At 40.8% G+C, this 17,881-nt stretch overlaps 1 protein-coding gene across 2 annotated transcripts in view; it reads right to left on the bottom strand.

The window, feature by feature from the left end:
* The window catches only part of BZW2 (basic leucine zipper and W2 domains 2), a 58,741-nt gene extending 40,862 nt beyond the window's left edge, over positions 1-17,879 (bottom strand). Inside the window, exon 1 of one of the 2 annotated variants that reach the window (XM_065666257.1) lies at positions 17,778-17,879. The gene's annotated coding sequence lies outside the window, so the exon portion shown is untranslated. Of the gene's footprint in view, positions 1-17,545; positions 17,630-17,777 lie in introns of those variants that run through there. The other variant, XM_065666256.1, reaches the window with a different exon arrangement.
* Between the last annotated feature and the right edge of the window lie 2 nt (positions 17,880-17,881).

The following is a 17,881-nucleotide window of genomic DNA, read 5'->3' as shown; positions in this document are numbered from 1 at the left end:
AATTCTCCTGGAACTGCTTGAAGTCCACAAGTTCAGCTTTTCTCTACAGCTGCTTCTCATTTACATGCTAAAAGCCCTAAGCAGGTAAAACAAAACTGAGGGACATCTACAGTTGTAGATATCCAGACATACATATACAGCTTCTGTAATTGATCACCCCTTCTCACCCAATTAATAAAAACTGTAACAATCAATAAATACAGCATTAATTAATACAATTAGTTTATACAAAAAGCAACAGATAAAGTAAAAATTACTTCAGGCCTTCATCAAGTTTGAACTTGCTCATTAACAAGTTAGAAAACCACAGTCTTTTATCCATACCACAAAGAAATTCTTAGGATGATTAACACCTAAATTATTTAAAGCCTTGATAAACCTGAAGTTCCTACCAAGCTAAAATACTGAAAACATTTCTTCTTGGAAACGTATTGCTCAAATTGAAAAATAAAATACTGAAACCCTTTAGTCAAACCAATACTATTTTTCTAAGCATCATTTTAACACTTCTTTTAACTGAAATCTCAGAATCATCTGAGATTCTTCAAACATTAACATGCTCATGATGAATTCAAGAACAGTTGCCTCACAGCAGCGAAACTCGGCTGCCCTAGTTATAGTCAGAGAAATCCATGCCAGACAACATCAAAAAAAGAACAACCATTTAATAAAACTCCCTACCAAGATTTTATGGCTGTATGTATGCAGGGCACTGTAACAATGGTGAGGGAGCCCCTGAGAGCAAGAGGAGAACCATTGGGCAGGGTACTGGAGGGATCCAGCAGCATGATTCCATAGGATGCTGCTACTGCTGCTGTGGGGATGGTGTTTGATTGACAGGGTGCTGGAGAGAGCTGCCAAAACACCACCAACACAGCACCACCAGCTTTCACAGGAACAGATGCTTGGCAGGCATGACTTCCATCTCCTTCCCTTCCATCTCCATCTCCTTCACTTGCTCAGACATCATGTAAGACAGGAGTGCTCATCCCAGAGTCAAATAAAATAAAAGCATAGAAAGGCAGAGTTTCTATGAAGGAAAAGCTTCAATCCACACATCAAGGTAGATCTCTTCCCCACCCCCCAAGAAGTGGAATATCCAAGGACATTAAAAGGCTTTATTGAGTCTTTTTCATCCAGCAATGTTACTAGGTGTTTTCATCCTCTCACTGCTGCAGTTCCAGGCTTTGGATGAAAACATAGAGAGGGTTTCCTCTTCTTTCAGCAGCAAGCCAAGGAATTATGTTAAAAGCAAACTACCGAACTCGAGCACCATGGAGGAAAAGCTGCCCTAGTGCTTCTGCTGGAGAGGAAACATGTCAGCACAGAGCCAGCAGCTGCCTCTGCTCCCGGGGAAAGCAGCAGGCAGCTAGATTACGAGCTAACAAAACCTGTAAATGGAAAACTCATAAATCATTGCCAGCACAGAGGAACTGAGCAATGCAAAGGGATGACAGGACAGAACGGATGCAAGGCAGCCGCTGGTTCTTGCCAAATCCTCGTCAGGCTTCCCACTTTCTAACTGGACATTGAGTCCCTGCGGACACTCTCACAGCTCCTCCTTTTCTGCAGGCACTTCCCAACAGCCAGGTGCAGCCAGAGGTGAGTGACCAACATGCACATCAGTCACGCAGCCTGCACAGTTGCTGCAGCATTCACCAACATGACAGCTATAAAGTATTTTTTGCTTTAACACAGGTCATGTAGCCCTGTAAGGCTAAGAAATTCACCTCAGCTGCCAACACTTCCCAGGTCTGGTCAGTGCAAAGGAAAAGTGCTTTATTTATACACCTGAGGCAGGACAATGGCTAGCCTGCAATGTGAAGAGCAGTGGTGACACTCCCTATCCCCTGCTAAAGCTTGCTTTGATACTGTTGAAAAATAAGGAAATAAGAAGCTCTATTTTGCTACTGCTCAGGATCCCATGTGCTGAAAAAGGGACCAGAGAGGCACTAAGAAGCCATCTCTCCTCTCTTTCTTATTGCACAGCTGGGGAGCTGGCAAGACCAAATCCTGAGAGTGCAACACAGTGGATTTCCTTCACACAAGTTGACTTGTGCTATTTCACCACCATTTCCCAACTTCTGCCTTCTGCTCCAACAACACAGGGTTTGGTTTTGGTTTTGGTTTTTAAAGAAGTGATTAATAACATGGAGGCCTGTAACTTCAGCCACAGTACAAATCAGCAGGAAGGGCAGTACCAGCAGCCAGAAGGTTTATCTTGCTATTTTGCCCCCAGAGGCCAACAGCAGTGTTATGTTTGGGAAACCTTTGTCACAAAGGTGCAATTCATTCCAAACAGTAAAGCCAGAGCCAGGCTCTTGCCATGTTAAAATCCCTTCACTGATTTAATTGCACAAATGACCTTAATGCCAACTTGCAGTGACTAAGCAGTCACATAACAATGTACAGGGTAAATATAATCAACCTTATGCTTTAATATTTACATGACAAAAAGGATACCACTAATCCACGTTTACTGCTGAAAAATACACCTTCTGTTATGGATTAATTTTGCTTATGACATTACAGTATATGAAGCAACTAGATACCTAGATACCAACCTTTGATTTCATACTTGGAAGCATGCCTTTGTCACCAGTGGCTATCATGTGTAGTACCTTAAGAGTGTTGTAGCTGGTTTTCGACACACACTGAACACCCTGTCTTTCCCAAAAGAGCTTCTGGAGCTCCTAAGGCACTTAATCTCCCTCCCTCCACCCATCCGTCAATTTTCTTTTTTAATCACAGGACAGTGTTTCTCCACAATAAAGTGTCCACTCCAATAAAGTACTTGTCCTTTATTAGTAAGCCTAGTGGGAGAGAGAAATGAGATGAAACAAGTGGAATTGGTCTCATCCTGCAGCAAGTACAAACAAATACCAAAAGAGATTGAAGCTTACCACACATTACATAAAAAATAAAACTATGCTCATGCACAATTCTCCAGGCAGTTCTCCAACTGGGCATGCAATCCATGAGTAGTTATCCAGCTGAGAAATAAGTAATCCCAGAAAAAACAACTAGACTTAACTCTCCAAAATTTGCATCATAAATCTCACCACTCAACTGCTCAACTGGGATGCACAGGAAGATGTTTCCTGAAAAGCACTTAAAAAAACCCCACTGCCACCAATTAATATACAATCACACACACTGTATTAAGAGATCCAGCTCACTGCATGGGTTTCAGGAGAGTGAGTGTTTCTCAGGTCAGCAACCAATAGTTTCTACAGAAGCAGCTAAACTGAATAACAAAGTAAAAGCAAGACAAACACCTCCCATGATCAAAGCACTCCAGATGCACTTTACAAGGTCAAGAGAACTGTAAATCAAATCATGGAGGCAATGGAGTTTTCTGTCTCATAATCAGTAACCATATGAAAAATGCATCAGTCATGGCACAGTCAGTGGGGAAAAAAAAAAAAAAAGAAAAGAAAAAAAAAGGAAAAATCCTTAATCATTGGCAGATGAAAATACAAGTCAAGAATATTAAATTATACACTTGGGTTGAGACATACAAAGAGTTATCTTTCAGTAATAGGGTTTCTTTCAGCAACTAAGAGGAGGAATTAGATATAATTCTTCAAGAACAAGGTATTAGTAGAAGCTTTTCTCTGCCTGTCTAGAGCTCTCTTAGGCTGCTGTGCTCCTCACTGGAGTACCCCAAGATAATGGAGATAGTCTATTGTTACAGATCAGTTTGTATTCAATTAACATCCATTTTAAGGTAATGGCTACTCATTCAGCTCCAAGGTTGCATGCCTTTCCAGCAGGAAAACCTCTTCAGAAAAAGAAGATGATAAAAGGGATCAGCAGAAATCAGGGTCAGGTGAACTCAGAAAACAAGAAGATGGTACTCTTCCAAAGCTAATGATGTTTTGTTCCTATACAAGACACCACTTTCAATGGACTGTGCAGATGTCAGAATAGGATTAAAAGAAAATGTGTTAAAAACATGCCAGACAGGTTTCAATCCTAGCAAGATATCTGTCAGACAAGACAACAGAACATCTCAGTAATGAAGGCCAGTGCAGGGAGAGCAGCTTTCTCGAGTATCACTCCTCTGCTCAAGTCCACCCTGCTTCTCTTTTTTTAAAGTATCAGCCCACTGAAAGTTTTTACAGTGTTGACCCTACTCATACAATTCAAATATCACAACAATAAAATCAGGTGATGTGTTGGTTCCATTTTTATTGCTACTTTAAGGCTCTGAGCAGCAGCAAACACACTGATCATGATCACCAGTGCCTCCAGGATACAGTGCTGTAGCATTTGAAAACCCATCAACTGCCTTCAGAATTACAAAGGGCTAAGCTTAAAAATAAAGAAATACAAAGCGTGCATTCCCCAGAAAGCAATGCCTTCCAGTTGCTAACAGTTTATTATTTCATGAACTAAATACAGTAATTGGAGGAGGGATGTATTAATAGCCAGCACCTCCTACACACTTGCAAGCAGTGCAAGCTTTGGCTTTAAGAAATGACAACTGCTGTAAGCAGTAGAGCAAGTTTTACCTTAGAATTCTCTAATCATTTCTTCGAAGCATGTTCAAGGGAAAGGTGTTTACCAAGTTAACACGTGGCTTTTTATTTGCAGGACAATGAATCAGCTTCCAGATACCTGAATTCTGATTATTTCTGGCTAAAAAGAGATGGCACAAAGAGCCATCAGTGGAAACAAACACACAATGCTTTGCACCATGTCAACTATTCTAAACATACCAGCTAACACTGATTATGCTGTTAGCAGCATTCACTTGGACAGAAAATAAGTCCATTACCGACTTGTATCATTCTGCATTCCAAAAGCAGTCTCATGTTCCCTGCAGCTGCTTCTTCCTCCTCAAGAGTGGGTTGAACATTTTGAAAGGACACACCAGGTTTGGTAAACAAATTCCTGGAGCGAGGAATAAAAGTAGACAACGCTCAGATTGCTTCAACCTGCAAATAGTTATTTTTGAGGCAGTGATGGACACAATTCCTCTCAGACCAAGCCAAGTTGATTCTATGGCAATAGATACTGATGCATATCCACAAATTTGGCACTGAAAAAAACCAAAACCTGAAACCCACTGAAGAGTGTACGGCATGGGGTGCCTATACTATCAACTGTGATCCTAGGTGAATCAGAAAAATAGCTATCACAGACTGAACACGCAGAGAAGGGTCACACTCTTGCTCTCCTACCCACAGCTTGGCAGCTCACACACTGGCACCCTCAGCCTTAGAAATGCCTCCGAAAGGCATTTCTCCATCTCTGCGCAGAAGCCTGAAAGCTCGTAGAGGAATTCATGGAAGAGTCTACCAAGGGCTATTAAACACATGGATGATACAACCTTATAAGCTGAAATTTGCTGTACATATGCCAAGCATGAAAGAAACATAGCACTCCCATCTATCTATATTTTCATACCACTACACCCCCCCCCCCCCCCCTTTTTACACCTACCTAACTCTACAGGCTGCTTTCAGACACCAGAGTCTGTACCAAAGGCCAGTTTCTCCCAGTAAGTCAAGCTTTGGTATGAGGTCAGGTAACTTAGAGGAATCATGTACCCAACAAAGCTCTTTTTCACTCTGTACTTCAAATAAGGCTGTCTCTTAAATCCACAAATGCACAAGACAAATGTTAATCCCCCATGACATCATACTCCACGTGGGAGTACTACAACAGCCGGGTGGCAAATTCAGTAAGGCCAGGTGAGAAGAAGTAAGCAAAACCCCAAGAGGACTGACCTGGGTCAGCATGTTATATTACTAATTTTGTACAAGGGCTTTAAAACTAGCTAACTTACAAACTAGCTGTCATCAGTGATGAAAACAAAAAGCTTTGAGGCAGTTTCTACAGAATATTGTGATTCAACCCATGTATTTCTTCCCAGTGACTGTGGATGCCCAGCATCATGATGGTGAGCATGTTGTAGAGACTGGCAATAGGAATCACATTGGTACTGAGACTGAACTGTGTATTGCAATTGTTTTACTTTGTTGCATTTTCATTATATTTTGTATCACTCTGCCAAACCAGAAATCCCATGTAACATCCACTACCTTCAGCTAAGGAAATTAGATATTAAACATCACACCCTCCATAGAATATCTAAAAGAAGCTGGTCACAGAGTATTGGACTCAAACACTATTCACACATCAGAATAAACTGGGAGATCGGTCTCTGGTAACCAAAAAAATAAAATGCTAAGCAGTCACATATGGCAAATTTTCCTCTATTTTAATATATCATGCACAGTCAGTCAGAGAAAGCGCTCAAAACACCACATCCTCACCCAGTTTCAACAGTTCATCTTCCCTTTACTTCATCTTCTTCCATGCTGTATCTGGACATAAACAACATTAAATGAAACACTTACCTGAAAACATAAATGCGCAAACCCAAGAATATGTCTTTGTTGGTAATCAAATTCAGGAGACTTTGAAGTCCATGAAACTAACCCACAGAATTCAGTCTTATCTATAAATGCAGCACTGCAAGCAATGGCTATTATGAATGCTATGAATGCATATTGATAGTTTTGCTCCTCAAAAAGATATATTTATAAACAATTTTGACAGTGATTGTAATCAGATGAAAACGCCATTCTCAAAAATACATTTATATATACACAGGTGGCCAGACCCTCAGAATAAAGAAACATTGCCATGAAAAGAAGTCAATCACCCCAGCTAGAAAAAAATAATTAGCCTGTCGCTTCACTGATTTTTATCTATTTTGGGGCATTAACATCACGTGCTAATAGCATAATCACAAGACAAATAGCTAGTCAAAGCTACTGAGAGACATCTGTTTCACCCACATGTAGACCAGAGCAGGTATCTAATGTTTTACCCTACTCCAACACAGAAGCAGCAAACCCCCCACCTGTGGGCAGTACCATTTACACTGCAGCAGCTCCTGAAGCGCTTCATGCCCACACACTGGAAATGGTAGCAAGACAGCTGTCAGTCAGCTCAGTCCAATTCAAAACCTGACAGTTTAATTGGTACTATTGGTTGTGAGGAGCACTACCCAATTCATCACTGATCATTTTAGGAGGGAATTGACTAAGACAAAACCTATATCATCCACTTTCCTTGACCAAACAGCCAAATATCAGAATCCAAAAATGGGGTGCATTTAACCTAACATCAAAAATGAATAACAACAGACACCTAAGTCTGACCCTGTGATCCTTGCTTCTTTCCACCATCAAAGGAGAAATGCAAACATTTCCAGAAAACAGCTTATCTAAAATACTCTGCTTGCCCATCTTTGGGTGAGATCTTAAGGGAGTCTCTTGTGAGCAGCTTCACAGCTTCAGCTTTAGGCACTTCTTAGATACTTGAACTAGATCAAACTTCCTCCATCAGTTTCAGCCACATAAATGCACATCCGCAGATTGGCAATCTGTGTGAAGATCTATAGTTCAGTGATACATAAAAACATCTCAGGCAGAGGCAAGAGTTTAATTACACACCCAGAATTAACACTAGGACAATTACTAATGGTGTATTACTCAGTTCTATAGTTAATTCAGTAGACCTGCTTGTTTATCTTTCTGAAATGATTCACAGAATTTCCACTACTGGCTGAGAAGTTTCAAAATCCAGTGTACCACAAACATGCTGAGAGAACAGGCTCAGTGTCAGACCACAACCACCCACCCACACCCAACCCAGTTTCTGAAGCCAAGCATAACTGCAGGAGTTATGGATTTCTAACTGGAATAAGTTTAATATAATTTTAAATAGGCACAAAACATCACTGCAGCAGCCAGCCTTCCTTTGGCAGAAAAAGCACACATCCGCTTTGCAGGTGTTTGGGCTGTATCAACGTCAGCTCAATACAATATTTGATATTATTAATATGGAAATCTATTTTCTTGTTTACAGAATCTATTTTCTTGTTTACATCACTGTCTTACACTGGAAAGACCAGTTTCAGCAATCTCCTACAGATAACCTAAAAAATGTTCAACAGGATGTGTATCTGTAGGTGTATGCACACATATGCACATACAAGAGAGTAAGAACGACAATAAAACTACATTAGATTTCTACAACCTACTTCTTATGAGGATGCAAGATATGAAGAATTTTAAAGATTTCCTAATGAGACAGCTAAAGGATTGTCAGTTGGTTTGTTGTTTTTTTTTTTTTTGACTGAGAAAACAATGACAGGCTTGGCAGGTCTCTCTGACAACATCAGAAAGCCATGCCCAGTTAACCTAGGGCTCTTCAATGTGGATCCAGAAGAGGACTCTACAAAATACATTAACTTTCAGTGAAAAGGGGCATGTAACTTTTAGTGCTACATCTCCTGTCCTTTCAAAAGGAACAAACTCTTCAATAGCCAAAAGACTGTCAACAGCTACTGCATCTATCACACAACGAGGAAAAAAAATGAATTATTTCTAATTTTAAGAAGTGAACTGATGCCAAACCCCAAAATATACATCTGTTCAGTCATGAATACAGCCAAACTCACAGAGTCAATGAATTGACTGTTAAAGCCTGTGCAGACCAATGCACTTTTATCTCACCTCCGTGTTTCTCTCCCTAGTTTGCTACGCTCTGTAGAGCTGAAGAACTAGAAAACCTGGCATGTGTTCTTTGCTAATGGAAAAGGAAAAGGTAGCAGAGGTGCCAACGTCTGGTATTTTTTAAATCTACAATAAAAGAAAGCAGAAATTCAACATGACTCTCAATCAGAGGCTTTGCAAAAGGTGGTATTTTACCTCTATCTTTGACAATGCTGCAAAAAACAGTTGATATTTCTGATTATGTTGATATTAATCTTTATTAACCAGTTAATTATTGAGAGCACCAATTAAAATCAACTCTTCAGTAATCTAATAACCTCATTATTAACAGTAACTGTGTAATTTACACTGGGATTACAGTGTAAATTACTGTAATCCCAGTAATCCCTGTAATTGACAGGGATGTTAAAAATAATAAATAGGGAACACCTCAGTCCACACTAAGACAACAGTGCCCTTTTCCCCAACACTGACATCTTGCTCTCCCTTGGCTTCAAAAGATTTTTGTGTTACCTCCTCATACCGTAACACTGCTTTTACAGTGCTGATACCTACTAGATCAGCTTGAAAAGGTCAACAACTGTTTAAACTGACAAGACAAAGGAAAATGGAGAAAGAATCAGGTCTTCCTGTACCCAGGAAACAAAAACAACTCAGAGCATTAAGCTATTAAACTGATCCAAGTATCAAACAGGCTAGCCATTAAATGTTTTGGCTTGACACATTTGGCTTCAGAGAGCTGCGGACCACAGCTTAGAGCTAAAAGTTCAAGAATTGCACAACTTCATCACAGGAGAGACCTGATAGTCTGACACCTTGATGATTTAGCAGTGTAGGTCACTAAACAACCAGTCAGTCCACTATCATAATGAAGGATCTTGAAGGCTCAGCAATGCAAAGAAATTGACGTACCAACAGCAGGGCATACTGGGAGGAAGGCATTTTTCAGCATAAACCAATAAACATTTTAACAGGAATAAAACTACTGAAAATATAAAACCCCTTCCTTGGCTCCTCTGGAAAAGTAAATTATGAGTATACTTTTTATTCTCTAATTCAAGGAAAATTCTTCAAATAAAGCTCCATAAAACAAGATAGCCAAATTCAAGATCTGGCAAAAGACCTCATCCACATGCTTGATCACAGGAAAAGCAGGTGTTGGGAAGGGAGTCGAGACTGATGTGCAGGACAATGAATCTCAAAGGCAGAGCCAAGGACTCAGGCAACCCTGGGGACACACTGACTGAGGCCTCTTTTTGCCACAAAATGGAGGAAGAAAAACATCTTGGACGGACTATGGGATTCAACAGTTCAATATTGGGCTTCCATAGCACTGGCTAGGGATCCTTAGGTCTGAGTCACAGGAAATCATGCATAAAGATAATATAGTCAAAGCAGACCTAAGAGACTTTAACAGCACAGGTTTCAGGAGCAACCTTAGGGAGGTGCAGAGTCCTAGGATAAAACTAGCAACAAGACTAACCAAACTCATATCCATTCTGGCACATATAGAGAAGGTTGCAGATTGAAAAGAAACTCACCATCCCTTCTTCTTTCTAAAGGCTTCACTTCACCTTGAGTATTTAAAACAAATAACATACTTTGGTTTTCTAATTTTCTATCACTTGAGGCATGAAATATCACTGAAAATAAATTACAAGTCCTGTATCTGCTAATGCTCAGTAACATGCTCCAAAGATTTCACCCCATGCCTTATCAGAAGAAAAATGACTAATGTGTAACTTCAATATATTGAATGAATTTTCCCTCTTAAAAACACTACTAAAGAAGTAGAAGATTTTATTTATGGAAACAAAACCTAAAAGGAAAGGATCACTTAAGCTTTTACAAACTGTTGAACTGCTTAAACTCCTTTTTTTTTGCATTAAAATCCCCCACATTTAAGGAAAACATATGAAATTGGTTATGACAATGAAGTATAACCCCAAAAGCCGTATTTAATTGTTCTGCCTAAAGTAGCTGAGGAGTTGTAGAAGGGTGTAACTCACTGGGATTCAACACATCACAGGAGATACTTTCTGTGTCCCTGACATACCTCCCTGTCCCAGACTCTGTCTAGCATTTTCCTTGCCTGACCTGTCTGTCCTCAATTCTAATCCTCACCAGAAGTAATCCGTCCTTCTCACAGGCTGACTAAAAGCAATAATCTTTATACACTAACATGAGTCTGCAATAACTGCAAGCAACTGCTGTACAAAACTTCTCTGACCTAAGAACAACTCAGATTTTGCAGAGCAAATACTTGCACAGGACTCCAAAACATGCCTTTATACCAAGTACTCAATGAATTTTAAAATCCCTGCAGAAAACTATAGTTTCTGTACCAGGAAGAAAAAAGAATTTCTCATTTCAAAAGTGCTTAGATGAAGACCACCTAACAGCTTTTACAAAGTCCTTTTACAGTAGGAATTACTACTGATTCACTGCCTAGAAATATTTGCCTGACTTGTAGAAATTTTAAACCCAAAATACATAACAAAAGAGTAATGTATGGCCACGTGAGGAAGATTTATTTACTATATTAAAATGTATTTAGCGATAAAAGCATATCTAAAGATGGAGTGGGAACCAGATTGAACAACAGGAAAAACTCTTAACTGCATGTATCAGCCAGGTTTCAGTTTCTGTACCAGCTCATGACCAGCTAACCTCTTAACTACTTTCCCTTTACCTACAGAGCAGTAACCAAGCACCTAGTCCTGCAATCTCATCTACATGAGCGGCGACTTGCATCTATCCAACATCATCACAAAATTGATTCAAGTCAGAAGGTTTCTGAGCAATGTTACAAATACATGATTTGCCTTTGTTGTGCTTGCACTATACAATCACACTTTACAGAAAGCAAAACTTGTTAAACTCTAAAACTCAAGTGCTTCATTCTGCTCTCAGCTTTACAGCATGTAAGAATCTTAAGAAGCACTATGTTGCCATAAATACAGCCAGCACATCACTGCACACATCCCTTTGGACTCTCTCTTTATTTTGCCTTTTACTTTGGAATAGCTTTTATTTTGACTGTTGCAGTCTCTTACAAAATCTACAGCTAGGTTTAAGAAGTATAGTACACCAACTTCAAAGCAGTTTTCAGGCATGGCAGGATATTATTGCACTCCATGACCTCTCTCTAGGAAGAAGCAATAGATTTTTTTCTGTCAATTTTCTTCTCACTCACCAGCATTACCTCTGAGTGACCTTAAGTATTTTAGTTATCTTTGAACAGATAATCACCATTTTAAATTAACAAGCAGGAACTGCTGCAATTGAGGTGATCAATCCTGTTTAATCAACAATGGATCATATGAAAAAAGAAACAGAAATAGAAATAGAAATCAAATCCAAGCACCGTTTAATAGGTAACCATGGCAGTTCACAGGTGAAATTTACTGCACATAAGATATCAGAATGAACTTATTTTATCTGTAGGCTCAGGCAGTAAGACAGGTACAGGTAATAGCCTATTGCCTTGCATGCAATACAGACATAGAATTCTTGAACTTGAAAGGTGGAGTGAGGACAGAAAATAAGATGAGGACTTAAAGATGATGTCTCTTAAAGCAGTCTGAAGTTAATAGCACATACCCTTCTTCCTCTGTCCTAGACAATCACCTTAAGCCTGCAAAACAGGTACATGGATTTGTCAGTGACTGTAAACAGTTTAAATAAACTTGTCTTGGCTTAAAAAAATTACTCATAAATTAGATCTAATTACATAGATATGTTTAAATCAAGTGCCTCCACCACTCTTCACCAGATAAAAGATTTGTCACTAACTGCTGCTGAAACCTCCAGGGTCTTTATTTTTCCCAGTATTGCACTAATGATTCCCCCAAAGGTGGTTCATGTTCTATACGTGCTATAAAGCTTTTCAATGTCCCTCTACACAGAGGTATCTTTGCCTTGCAGCTTTATGCAATTTTATTTACTTTACATCTCTGAAGTACTGAATTTATTTTAGCAACAGCTGTCTGAAAAGCCATTGCAAATCAACTCTAGTAAAAGCCATGCTAATGCTTGACTGGGTCATTGCCACCACTTGCAAAGCTTAAGTGGAAAAAACATGCAAAGGTGCTCAGCCAGACCTCTGACTCATACTTCTCTGCAGTCACTGAACACATCTCAGTCCTTGATCAGCCAGAAAGCTGCTTGTATGCCAGTTCCTCCATTACACTTAAAACAAAATTGTAGTACCTACCTACATAGAATTGACATGCACGAAACAAGTTATTTAAAGCTTGGATTTCTCTTAATCAGAAAGAATCATATGAAAAGCAAAAAAGAAGTATTCTCTGAGCAAGTCTTTCATAATAGCACTATCTAGAACAAACAAGAGAATATGAACTCAACCTGCAAAGGAGCAATTTATTTTTTTTTCCTGAGCTACAGATCCAATGTTGAGCATATAAATGGACCAAGGGGTATACATACCTGGTTTCATTATGAAAGTAATGTTTTTTGAGTTGTGTTTTTTTTACCAAAGAAGCTTTTAACCAGGTAGTACAAGTGCATATTCATCTAAGGCACGCACATTGCCCTCACCATCACAATACCTGAATGCCTTGAAATTGCTTCTTTGCACCATTAACCCCATTATCTGTGGGAAGATTATGTGGGCTGCCCTTGCATGAGTAGTAGTTAAAGATACACACAGAAATAAAAGCATATACAAAAAAAAGCACTTTGCGGCCTGTAAAAGTAAACTTTTGAGCAGTTTCTGCTAAAGAAACCTCTACAGATGGCTGCTATGATGGCTGTATTCTGGATGCAGAAATGACAAAATTGGCTGTGCTCAGTCAGATTAGGTCTAGGAGCAACCATCAACATTTGTGCTAAATCAGACGGTATGAACCTTCAAGTCCCAAACTGGTACTTTCACACTGCTCTGTCCTATATTTCCCACTGGAGAGTGCTGCTCACCTCTACCCTGCTTACCCAACAATCTGGACCCGGCAACCTTTTGGAGGATACTTTGGTGTCCTTCTGTCTCATATGCTTCACATCAGGGTTCAAAAGCAGATGAAGCGAACACAGGACTCATCTGCCAGATTTTAGACACAGCCAAAGTCAGATGCTGGGATTTGCTCCTAAATTCAAAAGCCTAACTTTCTGCAAGGTCCCACTGGGAATTGGCAGCAGATGGAAATCTCTATCTCTATCTATCTCAGATGAATGCCTGGGCTACAGGTATACCTTGTCATTCCTAAGTATACCTGTTGTGTTCCAACATGCATTCTGCTGACCAGTAATTTGCTGCTTTCAGTTACTCTTCTGCAGTCTTTTTATAATCTACTTTCTGATAAAAAACAAGACTTAACAACACTGACAGATCATATCAAAGATCCAGCGGCTGTCCCAAGATCCAAAACCAGATGAAATCTAAAAAAACCCACCACTTACAATAAAATAAAAATACTTAAAGAAGTCAGAGTTATGCAAAGCCATAGGGAGAAAAGCAACCTATCCACAGACAAGTATCTGTGAGATCTGAGAGTAATAAACAGAAGACGTTTCTAGCAATAAAAAACCCTTGAACTTTTATGAACTTGAATTGATCTAATGAATAATCCTTAGATACTCCTCACTTTGGCCAGGATTTAACTACAAGGATTGGAGATAGCAGGACCAAAACCCAGTGGAGGTCTGTCTGAAAGCCTCACCTCCACGTGAAGGAGATTTCCTAAAGCCAAGGCCTTGCAGAGGACAGAACCATTTTACAAAAATACACTTGAGAACAATGTGAAATGGCTTTCATATAGGAAAGACAAAGTAGACCTAAGACTTCAGCTTAATAAAAGAGAGTGGTAGCGGATAAACCAGGTCTCTCAAGGCCTGATGGTACATCAAGGATGATCAGGGAACAATTCTTCATTATCTCCCAGAGCAGGAACTGGGGACTGAGGCATCAAATGAAACTATGAAGTAGCAGGTTCAAAAAGAAATAAAGAGAGGTTTATTTTTTAAGCAGCTGTGAAAGTTATAATCACAAGATGCTGCAGACACTAAATTTACTTAAATTCAAAAACCCCACTGCAGGCTATCACATATAAAGGTAAACACAAAGATACCACTCTTAGCTGAAGAAGTCGCTAGCTGTGAACCAGTAAGATGGGAGCTAGAAGAATAACCCTTATGAATAACAGGACTTGTTTTACCTATTCTTTTCCCTAGATAAAACATAGTGGGTCAGACCAAGTTTATGATCCTGCCAAGCTGAGGCACAGAAAAAAACTACAGGATCTTTGACCTGTGCTACCATTGGCAGAGCAACATAATACATAGTCTTAATTCAAGCAAGCCCCCAAGACACAAGCAAGGCTTTCACATTACTTTCTCTCCAAGTCATTTGACAGAAACCAGCTTGAAACCAGTGAAATCAGTTCAGCATCTCCTTTTCCTCTCTTCCATGTCCAAAGACTGAGAGTTTCATAGTGTACTCTATAAGGCATAAGGTAGTCTCCTCTCCGCTAGGCTTGAGCCAAGAAAAACCTTATTGCTTTTTCATTCACCAAGTGAGTGTTACTCAATTAAGGAAATCTTTGTTATTTTATTGCATGAATCTTACTCTTAACAATTGGAGAAAAAAACAGGTGTTTAGGATTCACCTACACATTGATTACAACAGTCATCGTAAATTCCCACAAGCACACCTCCAAACACAGGAAAATATGCCATCACCGGTACCTGCTTTAGAAATCTGAAATATCAGATGCATCACCTGATGAGGAAATAAGTATTACATAATAAAAAGTCCTTATGATTTGAAATCTAAACAATATACTGAGTTCCACTGAGGTTAACAGTTCCTTCTCCCACTGTAACACCCACAGTTTAAATTATTAATTACCATACAGTAATACCCACAACTTAAATATGTGAAACAAAGAGATAAAATAAAATGCCTTAAGGGGCAAGACACAAAAGTACAGAACGTACATTTTCATGTTCCCTGCCCTGACACAGGCTCCTTACGCCACCTTAGAAAAAGCATTTGCTGCCTCCATGCTTCAAATTCCATACATAAAATGGAGGGAATGTCACATCATTACCTCATCATGGTCTCGCAAGAATAAAGCAAAGATTGTGAAATGTCTCATACTATGGGAGCGAAGGTCATACAGAAGCCTCCCATAGGTAAGAGGACAAAATATTATTAACTAGCATTAAAGTATTTCATTACTTCTGCACTCCTGCAGCCTTAGTAACCAAATGAGCTCCAGTGAGACCCTTAAGGAAAAAACTGTGTTTGCCTATTCACTCTGTGAACTAAGGTGCAATGACAGCACTGACATTCTCACATGAAAAAAAATACAATAAACATACTTCCTTACACTGAATGCCTGTTTTGGGGTTTTTTAATATGAAAGGAAGCTTGCAAGCTCTTATTATTTAATAGTGCCACAGAGATTATCAGCATACTATAACATCACAAAATTTGTTCACAGCAAGTAAAATTCCCACCCTGCAGTGAACCAACAAAAGACCACTTAAACCCTAATTTCTGCCTTCACAGTTAAGCCAGTGACAGGCTTCTTTTAGCACTACACAGGGATATCTTTCTGGACCAGAATATAAAAGGCACTTTTGTCTTGATGGCATTTCCTCAAGACATTTTTGGTTTCCCACAGGAAAAAAAAATCTTAAGGGAATCTGTTATAATCTGAAGTCCAAAGCAACCTCTCTTACTTACACTTGCTGATTCACGTAAAACTAGATGATGATACACACCTGTATTTCTGTGATTTTTTTCTTAATCAGGAAAACATATACAATTTGGCTTGTCTGTTAAATTAAAATCGTAGCACATTTTGTTTTTGTACCGAGGTAGTTACAAAGACACACTAGATTCAGAGACCACACTCTTCTACAAACGATGAAGCAAAGAACAGGACTTCACCATTCCTTAAAGTCAGTCAAGCAATCAACAAATGTGAAAATAGAGAACAAGGTTAGTATTTGAGAGAGGTTCCATATAAGTAGCCACTAGATGACCTGCAAGTACTAAGGAAAGAAGAAAATCAGCTTGCTGATAACAGTTATGCCTTCAAAAATTAGTTATAGGAAAAACCAAAAAAAAAAAACAAAAAAAAAAAAACCAAAAAAAAAAAAAAACCCACATATTGAAGAACAGGACAATGGAGAGTAAAAAGTCACCACCGAGTGCTAGGATTCTGCTTTTCTCTCTCATACAAAGGGCACGCAGAAACCAGGGATGTTAACCCTCAGTCTCTATCCCTTGCCGGGTATCTGCAGGCTCTTCCCTGTGCCTACCGAGCTGCAGCCGGAGGAGTGGAAAGTTGGATCTGTAACAAAGATCATTTTTCCACCAGCAGTTTAATTTTAGAAAGGCGCTAACAAAAGGCACCACTCCGAACACCCCAAACGCATAACTTCCCTTCCCAACTCAACGAAGCCAGCTTCCTTTCGGAGGCCCGATGCCACGACACAACCAGGGTTTTATTCGGCCTCTTCAGCCGAACCAAGACCTTTCCCTACCTAGAAAAAACGAATCCCACAAATCGAAACCATAAGCAAGCCATACAGCAGACCCCGTGGAAGGAAGGAACACGGACAGACCGACCGCCGAGTACCAGGGCAAGGCTGCCGCGGGTACCATCGCACCGCCGCCCACCCCTCCAACCTCTCGGTGTCAGCAGACCCAGTGCCCCCGGCCCGGGACTCTCGGGGCTCACAGCGGGCTCCCCGCGCCCACCTAACGCGAAGGACGCCTGACCCCTCGCAGGCGCCCGGCAGCCGAGGCCAGCCGGCGCGTGCAAACCCACTTGGGCTTCCCCCGCGGGCACCCGGTCACTGCCGCCATGGCCGCCGCGCACAGGCCCCGCTCCTCGCCCGTCCGGAGCTGCCCCGCCGCAGCCCACGGACATCGCCAGCCCGAGCAGCGCTACCGCAGGGCTGAGTCGCTGCTCCCGCTCGGCAGCGGCCGCGCTCTCCCCAGCCCGGCCCTGAATGAGGGCCGCCCGCCGCACCTGTCGGGTGGTTGCGTGGTCCGGGGAGCTGAGGACAAACGCGACGGCAGCGGCGGCAGCGGCAGCAGACAATGGAGGAGTGAAGGACAGACACATTGACACACGCGCGCCGCTGCGGCCGCCCCCTCCGCCCGCCCGCACCACTGCCGGCACCGCCCCGAGGGGGTAGAAAGTAGGAGCCACAGAAAAGCTAGAAGGGTGGACAAAATAAAAACAAATCCTGTTTCTTAACCTCAAAACAAGGACCAAAAGAGAAACAAGCTTCTTCTCGCTAGCAGTACGGAGCTAGGAAACCGCCGAAGGGGGGCAACCGGCACCCGATCCTCCCCACGGCTC

This window comes from Lathamus discolor, chromosome 2 (genome assembly GCF_037157495.1).
Source record: "Lathamus discolor isolate bLatDis1 chromosome 2, bLatDis1.hap1, whole genome shotgun sequence".
NCBI lineage: Eukaryota > Metazoa > Chordata > Aves > Psittaciformes > Psittacidae > Lathamus > Lathamus discolor.
The sequence above is the reverse complement of the archived record's forward strand: the minus strand, read 5'-3'. Positions and strand labels throughout refer to the sequence as shown.